A 22,954-nucleotide genomic window follows, 5' to 3' on the forward strand; every position below is an offset into this window, starting at 1 on the left:
ACACTTTTGCCTGAGATTTCCACAAGAAGTCTTTACTGAGTAAATTTTTATATGACACTCTAATTTGACTGCTGAAAGTCTTCCTTAGTAGTGAACCATGACAGACATGTGGTAAACATTCTACCTAACCCACCTTAAAAAAGGACCCTCAGGAAGCTTCTAGAATCTCTTTCTGCAATAAATTTATATTTAGAGAGCTATAGTTGATCTAGGTTCAACATATTTGTGGTAATTTTTATCACTCTCCCTGGGAGCATCATTGAAGATAGGATAATATTAAATGTTGAAAATGTCTTTTTCACCAGCTTCACTGTACACAATTCCCTGGGACCTAACTAAAGGCTAAATGATTGCAAATATGGGTCAAGATTCAAAAACGTGGATTATACAAACATATAAAAAGTATTTTCAAAAGGGTTAGTAATAGATTTTACAGAAAGTAATATATTTGAGACCTATAATTTATCCATACTCTACCAAAAATTTTGCAAACATCTTCTCAGTATCATATTCGTTTCAGCCAAAAAACAATGAAATAAAATTTAAAAGCTCAAACTGGTTGAAAGAAAGGCTGTGGACAGAGTCATTGTTGGATCACATGACTGACAGTAACAGGTGTGGAGGCAAAATGAATCTTAAAGTGCAAAGGATGATTCAGAAATTCATCTCCTTCTCTCTGCTTCTCAGGTTCTCTTCTCTTTAGGTTGGCTTTTCTCTCAGACAGGCACCGCACCCCTGTTAACCCTACAAGAAAGCTTCCAGGAGCTCTGGCATGGCACACATCCTCTCAAATGCATGTCCTGTGGAAAGAGGTACTCCCTTCAACAACATTTCAAAGCAAAATTTCTGTCCAAAAGCTCAAGAGAGCCTCGATTATTGTTTCAGCTAAATTGACCTAGATTTAAATTGGCCCAGATTTAAATGACAAAGTGTACATGATCAGATTTCCAGGGATTTTTTTTTTTATTTTAGTCAATGGAAATGAGAAGAAATCATATATGTTGATTTCCTATGAGTTTGACTGAAAGAATGACCAAATGACATTTTTGTGGTTTACAACGTCATCTGCATAATAACAATTGACTCAACAAATTCTGATTTGTAATATATTCAGGAATATCCACATGCATGTGCATGTGTGGATACACACACACACACACACACACACACACACCAAAAGCTTACAGTTTTGGAAACTAAACAGACATGATGTAGAATTAAAATCAGGGAACAATTTTAACTAAGTATGAAGCCACTGAAGTTGGATTGAGTTCTGCTAATGCTCTAACTTTGATAATATGAAAAAGATAGAGGAAAAATAGTCAATCTTCAATAAATATTGAATGAATCAATGAGTGAAGTCATTAGACAGAACAAAAATAAGTATTTTATTATGGAAGCTAACAAGAAACTGCTTCAATAAAAACAAAAACTTAAAATCTAGTTAATACTCTGAGTATATTAGAAGTGAAGATAAGTTCAGGAAGCTGAATAAAAGCTGGATAAAAAAGTTAAATTCTTTAGTATCAAAGAATTTTCTGTGCTGGTTTTGGATTTTATAAATTTATATATCAATTTAGCTAATAAAATAATTATTTACTTTACATACGTGTCTAAGCACATGGAATATAATACAAAGTTAGGTGTGTGCTTGTCAGGGTATCTCTACTAAAAACAATGAACAGGGAGAGGTAAGAATAAGTAAAGTAAAAAAAAAAAAAAAACTCAAAAAAGATAAGTAGAATTTAGGTGCATCCTGAGCACTATGTGTGGGGACAGAAATAACTTAGAGAATATTGTCCAATTAGTTAGAGAGCACACCATGTCCTTTTTTCTTTTTTTTTTTCTTTTTTTTCTCGACAGAGTTTTACTCTTGTTGTCCAGGCAGGAGTGCAATGGTGTGATCTCGGCTCACCACAACCTCTGCCTCCCGGGTTCAAGTGATTCTCCTGCCTAAGCCTCCTGAGTAGCTGGGATTACAGGCATGTGCCATCATTCCCGGGTAATTTTGTATTTTTAGTAGACACGAAGTTTCTCCGTGTCGGTCAGGCTGGTCTCAAACTCCTGACCTCAGATGATCCACCCGCCTCATCCTCCCAAAGTACTGGGATTACAGGCATGAGCCACCATACCTGGCCAAGAGCACACCATGTTCTTTTCACAGTAAGAAATTAATAAAGAGTATGCCTATATATAAAGCAAAAGTGGCCATTTAGGAGGCAAATATAGACAATAAGTATCTGGGCCAAGAGAGATGGAATAAGGTACATAAAAATGACAATGTTGCGGCCAGGCGTGGTAGCTCACGCCCGTAATCCCAGCACTTTGGGAGGCTGAGGTGGGTGGGTCACCAGGTCAGCAGATCAAGACCATCCTGGCTAACACGGTGAAATCCCGTCTTTACTAAAAAAAAAAAAAAAATAGAATAAATACAAAAAATTAGCCGGGCGTGGTGGCGGACGCCTGTAGTCCCAGCCCACTCGGGAGGCTGAGGCAGGAGAATGGCGTGAACCTGGGAGGCGGAGCTTGCAGTGAGCCGAGATGGCGCCACTGCACTCCAGCCTGGGCTACAGAGCGAGACTCTGTCTAAAAAAAAAAAAAAAAAAAAAAAAAATGACAATGTTGTCAAGAAAGAATCTCTGAGTGGTGGGGCAGTTTCTTGACAAATCTTAAATGTTTTCCAGTACAGCCCAAAAGTTTCTGTTACATTTATTCTTTAATTTAAGCAGTCAATTACTAATAAACAGTGTTACTGTTAATTTTTGTAAGACTCACTAAAAGGAGCCATAAAGTCTAAAGAAGTGGTTTCTCAGTATTCCATGGGCCAGCCATGTTTTCTAAAATAGTCTTTGCTGTTATTAAAAGAAGCTAGAAGTTGGGTGGGAGAGAACAATGCTTTAAGTCTGGCTAACTGAAGAGCTTGTAATTTAATAATTATTTAATTTCAGAATTCTAAACCATAGTGCAAAGGATTTTAGCTATAAAATTTCTCTGAGCTTCATATGCTTTTACTGTATAATGGGGATAATGAACACTTCACAAGATTGTTGGAAATATTAAATAATACATGGCAAATTATGGTACAATATATGGCACTCCATAAATGTATTTTTAAAAATTTTGGCTTGATTTCCCAGTTATACACTAACAAAGTCTTGTGTTTGTCTTAGTTTCAATAATTCATATTCAGATTTCCCCTGTAGTAATGGAAAATTCTGGCAATGAACTTCTCAAGTGGTTAAAGTCTAAAGTCACTTGACCTTTAGCCTCTGGCTTTAAAAATCCCTCAAGAGATATGTTAAATGGCCCAGAAATATATTGCCTGTCATGTCTTATTGCTTAATTAATGGCCAACTAAGATGGCCTGTATGGACTGCCCTGAAGTAATTGTGAACTGATCTTCTACTCAAGGAATGAATTGACTAAACAACAGCAGCACTGTCATAGAGCATTTACCATACTTAAATTTCCATAGCCCTTAGAAGAGACAGAACATACAAGGCTGGTTAACTGAGCATACAAACACCAGCTAAGCAGATAAAAACTGTTGCTTACTGTACCAGACAGGGAATTCTGCAGTACCGGTTTCTGAAAACTGTGCTGAGAATCAAACAAAAACTACCAAGTAAGCATTTTCATTTTAGTCCTATTTGTAATAGAATTGGAAATTACTGAATTCTTTTAATAATAATAATAAAATTGTCGTTTGAAATTGCTCCATTTGAAGATTAATGGCACTCTAGAGAATGGGAAGCAAACTTGGAGTGAAAGTTCACTGATTTAAAGTGAATGGTAGAAAGTATATTCCAAAATAAAGGAAAAACTCATTATATTTTAAATTATTTTTCTTCCAAGATAGAGAGTAATATGAATGACTTACTAATAAAATACTGCCAAATAATTATGAGTCTTTTGTGATGAATATGACTTCTTTATAATTAAATATGAATGATCTTCTCAGCGCTTATCATTCCCAGAAAAAAAAAAAACTTTAACAGATTTTTTTTTTTCTTATATGGCAAACCTTTTTTCTCTACTGCTTCACTGCTTTTATTTGCATTACTCTTTGGCCTTGCCCCACATCCCAAACAGCCCCAGCCAACTCCCACCCCAATTCATTGTTTCACTTCAGCAGGATGAATGTGCAGTGTCACAAGGGTCTGAAGAATGAAAACAAGTAAAGGATAAACCATTTACACAGCTGTGGACAACAGAAAGAAGATACTGTTCTATAATCCTTCAGCTAGTTCTACTACTTCTTCCAACCCTGACAGTTCAGTAAGTAAATATGAAATTCTGGTCTTGGGAGTGTCCAATGATGAATTTAAGGATGGTAGTTGAGACTTCATTCTCTTTCAAGTGTAAGGAGTGGTGAGGGGAGAGTATGAAGGCAGGGAGAACAGTAAGGAGGCTTTGGTGGATAACAGAGTATTAGGTGGTTTGGGCCTTAGTGAGGGTCGCTGGTCCAAGGAACAGGAAAAGTTGGTGCTGAGAGATGCTCTGTGACAAGGATTTGCAGAGTTGGTTGATGGATTATATAAAGCTCCTCAGCAAGGGCAGTGTAGTTTTCTCCTGTCTACAGCTGTGCGCATGCCCTGTCTTCACTCCACTTTCTTCCTCAGTATGTTAGAATATCATGTATTTATTAATCAAAATGAAAAGACAAATGGGGAGCAGGGGTAGCCTTTTATATTTTTTTCCATAGTTCAAAGCATAAAAGTGATTGAATGATATGGTGTCTTCCCTTCCTATTTTAGTAACAGAAAATAGGTCAAGTTTGGGCACATTTTCAGGAATACAAAAGGTAGAATCCCTCATCTACTTATCTCTGAATAAATCAAATCACTAGTATTTACAGATTCATTACAATATTCTCAACATTAACGTTTTCTATATGTCCACAAAGCTATGCAATTTTTAACATAAAAAAAATCCAAGCCAATTAAAGAGGAAAATAGTATCTAAATGAATCCCTACATCTAAAGGCAGCCAACTTATAGTATGGGCTCTGGGGAAGGAAGGGTGGATAAAAGGAGACAGAAATAATTGGCAAGTAAAGATGTAAAAAAAGATCAATAAAGAAGAGAAAAGTAGAAGACAAGACAAGGGTAAACAAGCAAATAGAGTGTATAGTTATTCAGATATAGGAAAATTGAGTCAAAGCTGTCAGGACTATGAAGAGTTTCCACGTTGCAGCTTCTAAATCAAAATGCTATGTTTTAAAATAAGATGATTATTTGAAATTATTAAACTAATTCTCAACTTCATGTTTGTAAAATGACATTTTCCCAGTTTTTTCATGTTGATATCTCCTATTTGGAAAACACCAAATGTATATATGAGAATAAACGGGTCTGATATAATGTGACCTAGAATACTACAGCATTGGAGCAGTTATTCGGAGGCAACTGCATAATACGTTTATTTTGGATACTACACATCACTAGGGTGAGTATTTGTTTTATAGTCTTGGCTTCTCAGCCTGACTCTTATCCAAGTTGCCAAGTGTAAAATCATCCAATTTGTAACTCAATGTTTCATCAACAGTGTTCATGTTTTGTAGACATACAGAAAAAAGAAACTCTTGAAACTAAAAAGTGTCTGCCTTAATAGAGCTGACATGAGATTCAGCACTAAATAAATGGCCAAGTTCCCCTGAAAACAACCACTGTGCTCTGTGTTAATTCCGTTTTTAGTTAACTTTGTCTTCCTGCCTAAAAATGTGTAGGTTTTGTATCATTCTTAAGTTGCTGTAACACTGAGATATGAAATTTGGAGGATTTGAAATAAATGCAGCTACATGGAACTTTTGGATGAAGAATCCCCGGTTTGTTCAGATCTGTTAAAGTAATAGGGGAAAGCACAAAAGGATCAAGAAAAGGAAGGCCCCAATCTTTGTTCAATGACTGATAAAACAGCATTACTTGGGTGAAAATTGGCCTGACCTTCACCTACAGGATGCTTCCGCTGCCTCAGTGATTCTTGCTTCGCTCTGATTAGGTAAAGATTGCCCCTTTCCCTGCAAGGAAAAGTCAGAGAACAAAAAGAGGAAAAAAAATCTTGACTTAACTATAAAAGGTTTATTTTTTTAATCACAGTTGGGCTCATCCAAGCCAGTTTCTAATCTTATTTTTCAGGTTTAAAAAAAAAAAAAAATGCCCTGCCTTTAAAAGAAATTCTTTGGATCATTTTCTTTACAATCTCTAGTCTAGATATCAACTCACATTTCTTGGATGTATTTTTTTTTTTTAAATCTTCCTCACTTGAAATGATGGCTTTTTTATTTCTTTTAGACTCTCCTCTAAAGCTCTGCTGGGAGAGGACGGCAGGAGAAAGACACAAGTCTCCCTCAGCTGACTGGAACAGTAAGTAGAATGCAGTTGACAGAGTCCTGCCAATGTTCCAAGGAAACTTGAAGCAGTTTCCCACCCCCATCCCCACCCCTCAGCGGTTGCCCATGGAAGACAGAGCTCCATGGAACCATGGTATTAAGTTTCAGACTCTGCCTCTTCATATAGACCAGAGCTTTTCTGCGACATTACTGTCAAGCAGCCCCGTGTGACTAATATTTTTAACAGCATGATATTTAAAATTTGACAAGGATATAATAATTCATTCTTCAGATAGTCAACATACTATGAGAGTAAGTCATGTCTTCAAAGTATCTTTCAAAGGGGCTATTAAAAGTAGGTTAAAATTTTTCCCCCTACAGCAGGCAATTTCATTTTGGCTCTGCAACTTCAACCACATAAAATTAAATTTTGACTTGAGAGTGACCTGCTGAAAATTAGATGGAAAAAATAAGGGGATAGATTTAAGTTACTGATTCAAAGAAAACCAGCACGTCTGTCTGCAACTTAACATGCAGCACACGAAGCTCTCTGAGAATCCTATGTTTCTGGTAGCTAGTATTTTCCTCTTAGGATTCAGATTATATTTTCCATGAAAATGTTGTAGAACTTCATGGAATGTAATCACTTGTTGCGATATATAGATGTAAGGCAACACAGGAAAGAATTATCTACATACATTTTTTGTCACAATTCTCCTCTCAACTCCAGGCCTCCTTGTGACCTTATGATACAGCCATCCAGAGCAACTAGACATTCTCTAAAATGAACCATGCTCTTTAAAACTCCTATGAAGAACGAACCCAATAAACTTCTGTGATTTTTAAAGTGCTTATCTCAAAAGAACATCTCTCCTTTGACATTCCTTTCCCCAACCATTAACATTTATTCTAAATAGTTATAAAAATGTGATATTGAAGACTAATTTTAGAGGGATATAAGGCAATAGAAATTAATGTGATTATCCTAATAACAGCAGAATGTGAGCATTTAGAGAAGGCTTAGAGATACTTACTACAGAGTTGTCTATGATATAGTCTACTGAGGTCAATGCAGATCACAAAAATGTTGTGTGATATTGCACAAACAGATATTTGGTATCTTTCATTTTGTCCTATTTTAATTAATAAATTTATTTTTTTTAAAGCTCATATATTATATATATACACACACATACACACACACATTATACACATATGCACACATATATATACATATACACACAGTCATGATAGGCTAGGTTGTGCTGTGGTAACAAACAACCCTAAAATCTCAATGATTTAACATAAAAAAGTTAAATTTTCAATCAGGCAAGTCTACTGCAGTCTCCTCAGTCACTCTTTATAGCAGCTGTACTCCATGTGTTCTCTCTGCATTCCAGCTTGCTTTTATCTTTCAACACACATGCTTCCATGGTCACCTCTGTAGAAGAAGAACAAGAAGAGAGTTCACATAATTAAAGGCTTCACATAGCCCCTATGCTCATATTTCATTGGCCCAAACTTGCCACATGGTTAAAACCCAACATCAATGCAGCAGAAAAGTGCAGTTTTCCCACGGACCTCACAGAAGATAAGGTCAAGAGATTAGTAATCAGCAGTAATGCCTATCAATGCATGCAGACAGAATTTTACAATCAAATTAGTTTCATTTATTCTTTTATCCCCAATCATGCTCCTATTTACTAGGGGCCATATCATTATTGTTAGGAGCAAAATGTATTAAAAAGTCAACTCAACTGGAGTTCATCCATACATACTGATTGCTATGGTGTGAATGTCCCTGCCAAAGCTCATGTTGAAATTTAATTGCCATTTTAGTGGTACTAAGGGATGGGCCATTTAAAAGGTGATGAGGTCATGTGGACTCCACCCTCATATATTAATTAGTGCTATTGTTGCCAGAGTGAGTTCTTGATAAAAAGATTTTAGCCGCCATTTTCATTCTTGCTTGCTCACTTACCATGTGATGCTTTCCACGGTGGGATACTCCTTGCCAGAGGCCTGCAGCATGATCTAAGACTTCCCAGTCACCAGAAAAATGAACCTGTGATTTTTAAACTATCCAGTCTGTGATATTCTGCTATAGCAACGGAAAATGAACAAAGACACTAATTTATATTGCTGTTATATAAACAAAGAATATCATTTTTCAAGGCGTCAAATGTTTTTAGAGACCATATGTATCTGTTTAATGTAACCGTTCACAAAGCATCCAAAGTATTAGGAAAAAGGATCCCATGTAACAAGAATATGCTACAAAATTACTCACAAATAAGAATAGCCTAAGTGAAATATAGGCTAAATTGCTTTAAAAACAGGTTAATATTTTTCTTTTCTGTTCTTTTATGGTGGAAATACATACACTATACCTGCCAATTTTAACTGCTTGGCAATTTTCCCAAGAATTTACTCACGCCACGTGTTTAATGACAAATGTGTCGGCATCATCTGAGATGAGAATTGAGATGCTCAAAACTGCAGTCAGTATCTCCTATTGCTTTATACTCCATCAAAGATGATGCAAGCTGACTTCAAAGGCAGCTCAGTACTTGCATCAACTCTGCAGGGGTGTTGAGTAAAATGAGAAATGAAAAAAAGGAACACCATTATGTTTTGAATTTCAAGTCCTAAATCATTATTTCCTAGCTGTGCATGAGGTTACGTAGACAGAAAGTAAAATGACAACTGGTCATATCATTGGGATGATGATATAGGAGGATCAGGAAGCTTAAGAAGAGGAATTTTTTTAAGTCACATTAAAAAATCTCTCTCCCCTGGTGTTCAGATATTCCTAGGACATTTTTCAGTGATGGACTGACACTCGGGTACCCCCATAATGTCCAGGTGCCTGCTGGGGATTGACCTGTTTCAGAACTCTCTGCTCAGGAGCAATAATGTGCTACCCCTGAAGATAATTAAATATGAGATATCCAAATAGTCACTTACATCTGCTGTTGGGCCTCAATTTCTTACTTGGCACTGTATTGATAGTGTAAACTTTAATGGCTTGAAACAAATTCACATGGAATTCTTTTTTTTAAAAATCTCCTTTTAAGGTGCCTAAGTAATTAGTTATAATCAATTTCTAATACAACACTCATGGAAATATTTGTGTGTGTGTGTGAGAGAGAGAGAGAGAAAGAGAGAGAGAGAGAGTGTGTGTGTGTGTGTGTATTTAGTGATAAAATGCAAAAATAATTTATTGTAGTAATTCTGGGTACATACTGAAACAAGAAAGAATTCATATTTACTTGAAAAGCAAGAATGCCTCTGGATTTAGTTAAGTATCTCAGTATAGTAATATGTGATTTATAATGTTCCTGAAAGTGTTTTTACAGCTTACTTTTGAAAAATAAATGAGGAAATTCTCAGCTAAGGCTGTACTTAAATTATGGTGTTGTGATACAGCACAAAGCACTAGAAATTCACAAAAGGCAAATGGAACTGGCAGGCCTTAACTCATTGTGCTTCTCATTGTATTGGAAGAGAATCATTCTTTACTATGAGAATATGGCCACTCTTTTTGAATTAAAATTTCACATTAGGTGACCTTTAAAAATTCATTGCATAATGGCCTTTTATTTACTCTACAATTATGAAAACATACATGAACACATATGTTCATACACCCCACATGATGAGATGTATGGGGTAAACAGACACCACCCATATAAATAGGTTATCATTTTGATGAGGCACTATAAGAAATCTTGATAGTACTTCTTAGTCTTATGAAATGTTAATGAACACACCACCGTTATATTTCCATTCATCTGGAACTATTTCTGCCAGCATTCCTCATTAAAGTATTTAGTGTTTTGTTTATTGATATTGCTAAGAACCACTCCCTTCCCTGCTTTTTTTTACTATAGTTACTCAACTGTATCTTTTGTTGCTTACATATATTTACTTTTAGGACTATGACATTTTCTTCAGATCAGTGGTTTCCAAGGCAGAATGCATGCAACTTAGCATCTGTTCAAGTCAATTCTCTTAGCTTATGCTTCATAAATGTATGATATATTATATATAAAATACATGTTTTTAATTTTTAAAAAATAGATATTTTGGTAATGTATACTTAAATGTTTATAATGGAAAGGATGCACAAATGAAAATACTTATAAATCACTAGCACAGATATATGCAAAGCTTGATATATTTGTTATACTTTTTTAAATAGCCAAATATCAGATATAGTTTAACATTATTACAGAATAGATATATTTAGTTTGTCAGTGTGAAAAATATTGGCACCAAATATTAACACTTTTGTCAGGGGTTCAGCATAACATCACTAAGAAACTAAAACTATTCTAATGGACATTAAAAAAATGGACAGATGCCCTATTTTTTTAATGCAGTATTTTATTTCTTTTTTTCTCTCCAGTTTTTTTTTTTTTTTTTTCTAATTTTACTTTAAGTTCTAGGATACATGTGCTAAACGTACAAGTTTGTTACATTGTTACATAGGCATACATGTGCCATGGTGGTTTGCAGCACCTGTCAACCTGTCATCTAGATTTTAAGCACTGCATGCATTAGGTATTTGCCCTAATATTCTCCCTCCCCTTACCTCCTACCTCCCCTACAGGCCCTGCTGTGTGATGTTCCTCTCCCTGCGTCCATGTGTTCTCATTGTTCAACTCCCACTTATGAGTGAGAACCTGAGGTGTTTGTTTTTTTGTTCAAAGTACCTTATCTCTGAAATTACATGAAAGCTTTGCTGTAGAAAACTGGCTTATATATGTGACTGTTAACTAATAATTTTACATTCAAATACATCCAAATATGACTAATAGCTTTCTGATTGAATACCACCTCATCCTGTTATGTATCAACAAAAGGTGTTAAATGTAGAGTAAATATGTCAATGAGAAAGCCCTCCCCTAATCCAGAAACACTGGGACTTGGTAAGCATCATTTAATATTTTATCTTTGCATCTTCAAGAAATCATATTGTATTGCTCCAAATTTACATATGAATTTTGATATAAACAGAATGCTAAAGGTTATTTTTAAATAAACATGTTATCCAGCTAGATTTGTGAGTAAAAGGTGATTTCCTTTTCACCTTCAAAGAGACTGGAAGATAAAATTATTGAAATGCTCTGCTGTTACAAGATGATATTGTTTGTTTCTCCTTTAAAAACATATCAACTGTCTTAATAAAATTCACAAACCTCTTTGCTCTACTATTTAAAATAGGAAAATTTTACAAAATTTATGTGTTATTAGAGCAGCTTCCCTCCTTATTCCAAAAATACCACAGTAGTTTTACCTTCTCCCCATCCCTCTTTCCTTCTGTTTCCTCTTCAGGTTTTTCCTTCTTTCTTCTTATCTTCCCATCACTGGTTTTCTCCATCAGAACACTGAATATCAGATATAAGATAATGTTTTCTTTCCCAATATTTTCTTCTTGAAACTGTAGTCTCTTTTCTCTGAGAAATTTCTTTTACGTGATAGATAAGTTTGTCTTTTTTATTAAAACAATATTATTGAGTTTTAAAACCCCCGATATTTTCATTATTCTGTTACATATATTCTCCTGCCCCCAAATGAAGAAACAAATTTAGCGAGTATGGACATTGCGTCAAGTTGGAGAGATGAGACTAAAAGAAAATGAAACCAAGAATAAAAGGTGCTAAATGCTGTCTTTCCCATGGAACATAACTCCTGAAGGAAATAAGAAAGAACAAAGATTCATTCTGGTGAAGAAATTAGGCAGGGCACCAGTAGAAATGTGGGACCTAGAAGGATGGATAGGTGTCACTGGGATTAGAAGAGGGTATGTGTTAAAAGAGGACATTAATTTCAGATAGATGGTATGCCCTGGGCCTGGTTAAATTTCAGGTCCCAAACTAAACTGCCGATAACCTTGCTACTCATTTCTACCTTTACCTTCTGAGGCCCTCTCATGGAAACAGAAGTGATCCACATATGATTTAGATATTAAGACAATAGATATTTATTGGGCACCTATTGTATTACAAGCACTATGCTATTAAAGGTATATCAGTGAAAAAAGAATAGACAAAGCCCTTCTTCTCCCATTATTATCTACTCTTCCCTTTTAGTATACTCTTATTCCATTTGTGAACAGCTTCCCATAAAAGTCTATTACTTGAATTCAGAAAATATTCCAAAACACCACAGCTATGAATCACTCTTACTTGAGATGATTGGTGTCATAGGCTACCATAATATCCATTAAAGATCTTAAAGTCTAACTTAACTTTTCCACTATACGTAGTTTGGCATTTAGACTGGGAAATGCCTGCCTGTTTGCAGTAATGCTATCACCAAGCTGCCAGCCTGGCTCACCTGTTACAATTTAATAAGAAAAATAAATGATAGCAGATGTTATACACAGTTACATTAAGATAATTGCACCCCTTTAGTTCTAATCAAGCCAATTTTTCACTAGCTGAAGATATGTCACTTTTAGAGGGTTCTGAATCAATGGGGAAACACTTGCTTAAGCAATGAACCCAAGAGAGATAACCTGACCACTCCTGGGAGAAATAGTTCTTAGAAGTTCCCACAATTCGATATGCTAGTCTGTAAAACAGTGAGAGTTTTAAAAGAGTATATATTCTGGTTGGTATGTAGATGAGTGGAACTTCTTTATGTATTTCATTTGCATGCATTTATTTAATAAATGTTCTTTGAGCAGATTATATGGAAAGACCTTTGAGCAGTAATGCTCACAGTCCTTACAGTCAAATAACTTACTGTCTAGTGGAAAGTTAGATAAAAAAAGTAAAACCAATCAGACAAGATTAAAAGCCAAAATCTGATGAAGTTGCCAGACTTGGATATGAATCTTTGTGACCCCGGAAAAGTTAATTAATCTCTCTGATTAAGAGAACAATTGTTATGATGATGGGTTCAAAAGCAGCTGTGAATTTTGGATTTTGGGATTTGTTTGCTCTTAACTATATAATAAGCCTGAGCTGATATGAGTGGGCTTTTTCATATTGTGGCATCTCCAGTTAACTATCTTAAGATGAAAATGTATTTTTCTCTTTTTCTCCTCCTTCGCTCATTTGAGAGAGTGTTACTTTGTGCTTGATATGTGCAGGACAAACAAAGAGCATGCCATTATTCATTCAGCATGGCATTTCCCTGTGCCAGCATCCAATTCTCTTGATACTACTGACTGCCAGGGTACCCAATGATCATGTAGGAAATTTCCAGCCCTCTTGAATAACAATTACTGTTTGTAATAGACAATCCAGAGAGCAGATTCAGACCCTTATGCCCTATTTTCAACTCACAACATTTCAGAACATCTACAATTGTGGTTCTCTAGTCCAGAAAAATGGCAACTACCCAGGCTATGTATTTAAGAAGCCAAGTTATCACTATAATGGGACAATAGCTTGTGATACTGATATGGTTTGGTTGTGTCCTCACCCAAATATCATCTTGAGTTCCTCGTGTTGTGGGAGGAACCTGGTGGGAAGTAACTGAATCATGTGGGCAACTCTTTCCTGCTCTGTTTTCATGATAGTGAATGAGTCTCATGAGATCTGATGGTTTTAAAAATGAGAGTTTCCCCGCACAAACTCTCTCTTTTTGCCTGCTGCCATCCATGTAAGACGTGTCTACTTGCTCCTCCTTGCCTTCCACCATGATTGTGAGGCCTCCCCAGCCACCTGGAACTCCAAGTCCATTAAATTTCTTTCTTTTGTAAATTGCCCAGTCTTGGGTATGTTTTTATCAGCAGCATGAGAACAGACTAACACAGATGCCTTCCTTATTCCATCTTGTACCCCAGGTTTTCTGTGTCAGTGTCAGGAGAGAAGCTATGGAAACAAACAATTGAGGCAAATTTTATGATGTTATCCTTATGGTCACAGTAAACACAGTTCCCTTCAAACGTAACTTTGACACAGGGCACATGAGAAAGTAAAACCTTTCATAATTAAAGTTCTTCCATTTCTAAGTTTTTTCAGACTTCAGTTTTCAACTATAAGTGGCTGAATTATAGTTTTTCCCTTACCAAAAAATAAAAATAAAAAGCAAAACTGGCCTAGTACTAAGTCATCCCCCAATTTATCTTCCCCTTTGCAATATTGAGAAAATACGGCAAACACTTCTGTTTGCCCTTCCCTTCCCATAACACACAGTCTCCACATGGATATCCTGCTCAGCTTATTTCCCAGTCCCTCTGTTAGTAGTTATGGACAAAAAGTTTATTTCTCATCAGTGACTATCTCATCAGTAAAGTGTGCAACTTCTGCCATTTATTTAAAAGACATTAGCCATGGTCATACTGTTCTCTTAGTCTTCCCATTTGGTTAATACATAAATGGAAATGGCTTGGGTAGTCCTGGAAATCATATGTAGAAAACAGATTCCTAGAGCTTCAAAAGTGTAGCTTGTGGACTAATAAAGAAGAAAAGAGAGAAGATCCAAATAGAAGATCCAAATAGAAAAGAGAGAGGATCCAATTAGAAATGATGGAGGAAATGTTACCAATGACCCAACAGAAATAAAAATGATCAACAGAAATTACTATGAACACCTCTATGCACACAAACTAGAAAACCTAGAAGAGATGGATACTTTTTTGACACATTCATCCCCCAACACTGAACCAGGAAGAAATTGATTCTCCGAACAGAACAAAAACAAGCACCAAAATTGAATCAGTAATAAATAGCATACCAATCAAAAAAGTCCAGGATCTGATCTATTCACAGCTGAATTCTACTAGATGTACAAAGAAGAACTAGTACCTTTCATACTAAAACTATTCCAAAAAATTGAGGAGGAGGGGCACCTCCCCAATTCATTCTATGAGGCCAGCATTATCCTGATACCAAAATCTGGCGCACACACACACACACACACACACTTCAGGCCAATATCCTTGATGAACATGGGTGTAAAAATCCTCAAGAAAATTATTGCAAACCCAATCCATGAACACAGCAAAAAGCTAATCCATCATGATCAAGTAGACTTCATTCCTGGGATGCAAGGTTGATTCAACATATGCAAATCAATAAATGTGATTTATTACATAAGCAGAACTAAAGATAAAAACCACATGATTATCTCAACAGATGCAGACAATACTTTCCTTAAAATTCAACACACCTTCATGTTAAAAACTTTCAATAATCTAGGTATTAAAGGAAAATACCTTAAAATAATAGGGTTGTCTATGAAAAACCCACAGTCAACATTATACTGAATAGGGAATAGCTGATTTTCCTTAAAATCAGCACAAGACAAGGATGCCCTCTCTCACCACTCCTATTCAACATAGTATTGGACATCTTAGCCAGAGCAATTAGGCAAGAGAAAGAAAGGGCATCCAAATAAGAAGAGAAGAAGTCAAACTACCTGTGTTTGCAGAAGACATGATTCTGTATCTAGAAAACGCTACTGTCTTGCTCAAAAGCTCCTTCAGCTGATAAACAACTTCAACAAAGTTTCAGGATACAAAATCAAGGTACAAAAATTGCTAGCATTTCTGTACACCACCAACAGCCAAACCAAGAGCCAAATCAGAGACAAATACCCATTCACAATTGCCACAAAAAGAATAAAATACCTAGGAATACAGCTAACCATGGAGGTAAAATAGCTCTACAATGAGAATTACAAAACACTTCTCAAAAAAATCAAAGACATAAACAAATGGAAAAATATCCCATGCTCATGGATAGGAAGAATCAATATCATTAAAATGGCCATACCATCCAAAACAATTTACAGATTCAACCCTACTTTTATCAAACTACAATCACAGTGTTCACAGAACTAGAAACAAAGCCGTTTTAAAATTCTATGGAATCAAAAAAGAGACTGAAGAACCAAGGCAACCCTAAGCAAAAAGAACAAATCTAAAGGTATCATATTACCTGACTTCAAACTATAGGGTTACAGTAACCAAAACAGCACGGTACTGGTATAAAAATAGGCATGTAAACAAATGGAACAGAATACAGTGCCCAGAAATAAGGTCACACACCTATGACCACCTAATCTTTGACAAAGGTGACAAAAACAAGCAATGGAGAAAAGACTCCCTATTCAATAAATGATGCTGTGATAAGTGCTAGCCATATGCAGAAGACTGAAGCTGAATCCCTTCTTTATGCAATATGCAAAAATCAACTCAAAATGGATTAAATACTTAAATACAATACCCAAATCTATAAAAATCCTGGAAGAGAACCTAGCCCATACCATACCAGACACTGGAATGGGCAAAGATTTCATAACAAAGATACCAAAAGCAATCACAACAGTGGCAAAAATTGACATGAAATACTATGCAGCCATTAAAAAGAATGAGATTGTGTCTTTTGTGGGAGCATGGACAGAGCTGGAGACTATTATCCTCAGCAAACTAATGCAGGAACAGAAAACCAAATACCATACATTCTCATTATAAGTGGGATCTAAATAATGAGAACTTATGAACACTGAGAAGGAAACAACAGACACTGGTGTGTATTGGAAGGTGGAGAGTGGGAGGAGGGAGAGGAGCAGAAAAGATAACTATTGGGTACTGGATTTAACACCTGGGTGATGAAATAACCTGTACAACAAACCCCTGTGACATTAGTTTGTTACCTATGCAACAAAAATCTTCACATGTACCCCTGAACCTAAAATAAAAGTTAAAAGAAAAAGGGTAGCCTATTGACTTGCATCCATCACTACACATTAGAATTACTCACTGAGTTTCTAAAATATACTAAGAGCTAATCATCAACCACAAGATTCTGATTTAATTGGTTTGGTTTGGGTCCCAGGATTTATCATTACTGTGTTGTTTTTGCAGATTCTGCAGTGTTTCTAAGGTGAGAACTCTGACAGAGTCCAATGCAGGGAGTGTTTACAACCTGAATTGCCCTTCCTTGTTCATCCTTTACCCTGAGATGGAAGCTACACTGTCTTCAAGAACAAGATTTATCAAGTTTATGCCAGTACAATTATTTACAAATAAGTAAAAACTTTCTGCCTGTGGAGGCTAGTTGAGATGAAGAGATTCTTTTGAGAGAATCAGAATTATTCACTTCAAGTGAACAAAACAAAGAAACCTACATTCTCTACTGTTACTGAATTTGTCTTCACACAGGTCTCTTTGCTTTCACTCCTGCCATCTCTACACACCACACAGCAGCCATATCAGATCATGACCTTCCTTTGCTCGAAGCCCAGCAATGAGTCTCCATTTTAATTGGAGTAAACCTGAAATTTTTACAAAATCTTACAAGGTCCCACAAAACATTGTCCCTCTGACCTGTCACCTACTTCTCTTCCCTTGCTTACGGTGCCCCAGTTCTACCAGCCTCTTTGCTCTTACTGGAACACACCATACAGTCACCAGCTCAGGGACATTACACAGACGTTGCAATACTCTTTTTTCCCAAATAGTCAAGCAGCTAGTTATCTTTACCTCCCTCAAGTATTTGCTCAAATGTTACCTTTTCAGTGAGGTCTGCTCTGGCCATCCTACCTTAAATTCCAATTTCCCTACTTTTCAACACTCCCAAATTCTCTTTTGCTGGGCTGCTCTATTTTTTTTTTTTCTCTTGGAAGCTATCACATTCTTACAGATTGTATAATTTAGTTGTTTATGATATTTATTCTATTGTTACCTTACAGTCACCAAAATGTGTGCTCCATGAGGGCAGGGATTTTTTTTTTTTTTTTTTTGGTCTAGTTTGTTAATTCCTATACCCCAAATCCCTAGAACAACATAGAGCCAGCACTGGAACACTGAGTGAATGAATGAATAACATTTGTAACTCATGGTAGAAAATCTTCCATGAAGAGTCCAAAGAAACATAAGTGATTTTTGTCCTAAGAATTTCAAGGAAGGGTCCACAGATTTGATTTTGGAGGTAAACAAGATGATGTCACTATAATGTGATTTGAAAGCCTCCAAGTGTAATTCTCACTTTAAAATGCCTTTCTAGACACACACACACAGACTCATACACACAAAGCACACATGCACACATGTTCAAACTACACTTGTCTCATTGCTTTACATTAGCATTGAGTTCAGACCACTTAAGCCTTCATAAGCTGCAATAGAGAGCAACATGCTAGCAGGAAGAATCAATGAATGATAAATCTGGAAATGGAAGAGGCAGAATCTCAAGAGGGCACAGCAAGATCTATAGAAAATTTGCTTGCTTCACAATATTGCCTATAAATGACTGATTACACAATTGCATTTCAGTCAAGCAAAAAACACTAGAAATTTCTGTGACAGTGCCCAGCACATAGTAGGGACTCAATAAATATTTGTTTAATGAATCAATAAAAGAAGAGGAAGCAGCATGATTTATGATTGTCTTTTCATGATTTACCACTCCCTATAAAAGATTTCTTTATTTAGACAAATATGCTCACTTTTTGCGCTCCCTCCACCCACAAAGAGGCTATGAGGTGAAAGGATAAAGTAAATGTTTCAGCATTAAAACTATGTGAGATATCTTTTGAAATCTGTTCAGTATCTTCCCCGTCTGTACCTGCTGTGCATAATTTCAGAATTCACTGCTTTCATCAAGAAAATCCATTTGCTCTTTCATCTGTGCATCATATCACACTAATTTTCATCAAAACCAGAAAAAAACCTTGATGGACCACCCAGGCTTCCTGGAGCATTTCTCTATCTTTCTCTGGTATACACAGAATTATGCTCTGAAGTCTGAACTGTGGAAATGTTTGGTTGTTTTCATAAGATGTGGTTAGCACTATGTTTATTTCTGGAAAATTGATATATTAATTATTGATGACCAATTATTTTGGTCATCATGAATTTCATGTTTGTGCTTTATTTCATCTTTAATGTCCTTACTCCATTTTAAAACACCATATATAAAAAATACAACACACAAAGATTCTTTTACATTAAAAAAGTCGGTGATGAAATAGTTCTGTGTATCAGCTACAGCTAGTAGTTTCCACTTATAGTAAACCATTACTTTATTTCTGAAAATTTGCTGTGTTTCATGATGAAATAAAAACTCAATCTGGATTTACCTGACATTTTTGATGTAATAGTGTCATGTGAAATAAGGAATAGTCTTTGGTCAATGTTCTGCATTATCTAATCTTAAACATTTGAACCACATTAATGAAACGGCCAATGGTCTGTGTGGTTATGAAACTTGAATCTACTGTAGTTGTCACACACAACTTCATATGTATGCAACTTGACCTAGTCCACAGAAGTGGAAAGACCCCCAGACGGAATACAGATACATTTTTAAAACAGTGAAAAAACTTAAAACAGAAGTATTGCAAATCTTCTACTTACATTGGACAGGCTCAATCCTAAATACAAAGAAATGGGGTCTTTACAAAGTGTGATTTGTGTTTCTTGAGGCTCTGCCAGCCAGGGGTTACAAATATATAGATTACACTAATAAAATTTTAATGATAAAAATTTAAATAATAAATTAATTTATTAAATTAAAAAATAATAAACATTTAATGTTATTTTTTTACATTAAAAAAATTTTGACAGCTCTGTAATCTATAGCTCTGACTATGCATTCTACCTTTTAATGAATTTCTCAGCTCCCCTAAAAATCTCCATTGACTTATTTGTGGAGTTCTCCAAGGGGTTTCTGCTAGGTCCCAGCTGGCTTTGTGATCCATTCTTGCTTAAACTTGCATGCTGTTTCATAATCTGTTGCCAAGGATGCTGAAGGTAGCAAAGCTGCTCCAGAAGTTGGTGATGCTCACCAAGGTCTACATCAACACTGCCAATATGTATTGCCAAGAGTTCTGTTTCTGCAAAAGCTAAAATAGCTATGGTATGGGCACTGATTGTCACCACAGAGAGCCTTAAACACTGCCTCCCACATGCCTAGAAGCTGCTAATAAGTCGTGCATTTGGCAAGGCCACATTATGTATTCTGTAACCTTCCTTGTTCTAGAACACTGATGTGTTTGTTACATTCCAAAGTGATATGTATCATTCTCCACCTTTTGCACTTCACTGTTCTGAATGCTTTCAGTTTTGAGTTTTTTGCTCTCAAAATCTTCACTTTTCAGTTACAACCTCCATTTGTTATAGTTCTGACTCATGTGCCTTAGTGGTGAATGGTGTGCATATTGGAACAGAAGAAAACAAATGAAGAAACTATTTGGGATTGTCAATAAAGAAAGATGTGATAAGCTAAATAGCTTCATTTTTTTCACTGCCTTCTGTGTCAGGGAATGACTAATCCGCTGTGTGCTTGATCTCTTTCTTCTCATAGGATGAATTCCTTCTAAAGGGGCTTCAAAAATTTCTCAAAGTTTAACCACTTGGAAGTCCTGCCCTTGAGTCTCCCCAGTTACTTTTGTACATATTAGATCAAGTTAAGAAATATGACATCATCACAGCACCTTTAACCATTCATGTAAAAAAATAGTTTCAGATACTACAAGTTTCATTCATAGAGTCTCAACAAATATAGGATTGTTATATGGCAGCTACAGTGACATAACAAATCTCAGGTATAATTTGATGTTGATTATGTACTGAGAATTTTAAACTATCTTTCCATAATAAGAAAATGATCCTATTTGGATCATCATTTTTATGTTAAAAGGTAGAGAATTTAGTACATTTACATTGCTAAAATAAAGAAAAAGTACAGAGATTAGAACACTGAGGAAGAAGACATGAATTTTGCAGAGAATGGAGGACCAACCTTAAAATTATTGGTATTCCAGAGTGAAAAAAATACGGAAACAGGTAAATAATTTATGATGTAATAAAAGAAAACTTTTCTGAGCTACACAAATATATCACCCTACATATTAAAAGTAATAAGTAGGTTTAAAAACAATGATGTATAGTCAACTATGTAACTTTAAAAAAAATGTACACATACCTGACTGCAAATCCCTGAAAATTCTGACTTATTGAGAATGGAATGGTACCTTGATAACTGCATTTTTAAATTTTTTCACAAGTGATTCTGATGAACATTTATAGATGGAGAAAGAGTCTTCTAAGTATACTTTTTACATAAAGGAATAAGTGTATACCCACTTTCTAAGTAACAAGGAGGAGGAAGAGGAAAAGAAGCAGAAAAAGCAAGCAAGAAGTAAAACCTAAGAATAGAGAAAAGATGTATACTCTCCAGATTAAAATATTCTTAAGAAAGAAAAAATATTTGGGTAGAAAAAAAGAAAGATTGCTCTAATAGAAAAATAGAAATACAAAGCTCACTTTACACAAAAATCAGTGAGATGCCACCACATACCTATCTAAATAGCCAAAATTAAAAAGACTGTCAATACCAAGTATGGATCAGATGTGGAAGAACTGGAACTCCTATACACTGCTAATGGGAATATAAATTGGTAAAATGACTAGGCAGCATTTATCAGAACTGAACACACATATATCCTATGACACAGAATTCTACTCTTTAGTGTGTTATACAACAGAAATATTTGCATTTGGGCACCAAAGGTGTTCAAGAATTTCAAAGCAGCATTGTGTGTGTAACTGTAAACAGCTCATGTTCATTAACAATAAAATGCTTATGTAAATGATGATACATTTCATTCATATAATGGAATGTCACACAGTAACAAGAATAAATGAACTACAGCTACCATAACATCATGGAATAATCTCAAAAATAGGCTATTAAGTTAAACGAAAACAAATACAAAAGAATAAGTACAGTATAATTCCATTTTTAAATAGTAAAAAATAAAATGTTTGTGAAAACTTATTGTTATATGCTCATAATTTGTGTATTTTTCTGTATTCACATTACTCTTCAATATAAATACACTTAAACAGTAAGTGCCACAAGACAGCAAAGTAGTGTCTACCATGCCTTTAGTTAAAAGGGGTTGGGAATTTTATGTATCTATCCATATTTATGTCAGTATATTTCAATTTCTCTTATTTAAAACAGTAAGTTAGTTTTATTATTTAAAACAGAAATCTGTTAGATTTAAATATGCTAGATTTTAAGATATACACATCTATTCTTCCTAAGAGAACTCAGAGATGCTATTCCAGATAATAAATAGATGAATAAAAATTAAAACTCAAGACTGAGAAGATGTAGTGCAAAAGTTTTGGTAAATAAAAAGTAAAATTAAATTCAGAGAGTCCAACATAAGCAATTATTATTAATAATGTTGTAAAATAAATAGAAATTTCAAATTATTTTAAAAAGTCTTTAATTACATGATGCTTTTTTTAAGACCCAGCAGATTTTACTTTTATATATTTGTCTCATACGTATATGTGTATGTGTGAGAGTGTATAATTATTTGTACATCCTTTGTTCTAGGGATATAGGATCAGAAATTCATCTGGAGTCAATTGCCTTTTTAAACCACAAGTGAAGCTCATGCTCCTGAAATATATAAGGGTAGGGAGTAGGAATCAAATATTTTGTACTTGTGAGGGTCTACACTGATAGGTAAAACAATAAAAACAGAACAAAAGATTAAATGACAGCTATAGAACAGATGAGGAACTCTTTGTAAGAGTTCACAAAGTAAAGAGTAAGAGATAGTGTCTAAAATTGATTGAACAAGAAATAAAATGTAACAGAAGTACTTAAGGTTACAAAAGTAACAAATAGAAAA

The sequence above is a fragment of the Trachypithecus francoisi genome, unplaced genomic scaffold (assembly GCF_009764315.1).
Source record: "Trachypithecus francoisi isolate TF-2019V2 unplaced genomic scaffold, Tfra_2.0 Lachesis_group0, whole genome shotgun sequence".
Taxonomy (NCBI): Eukaryota; Metazoa; Chordata; class Mammalia; order Primates; family Cercopithecidae; genus Trachypithecus; species Trachypithecus francoisi.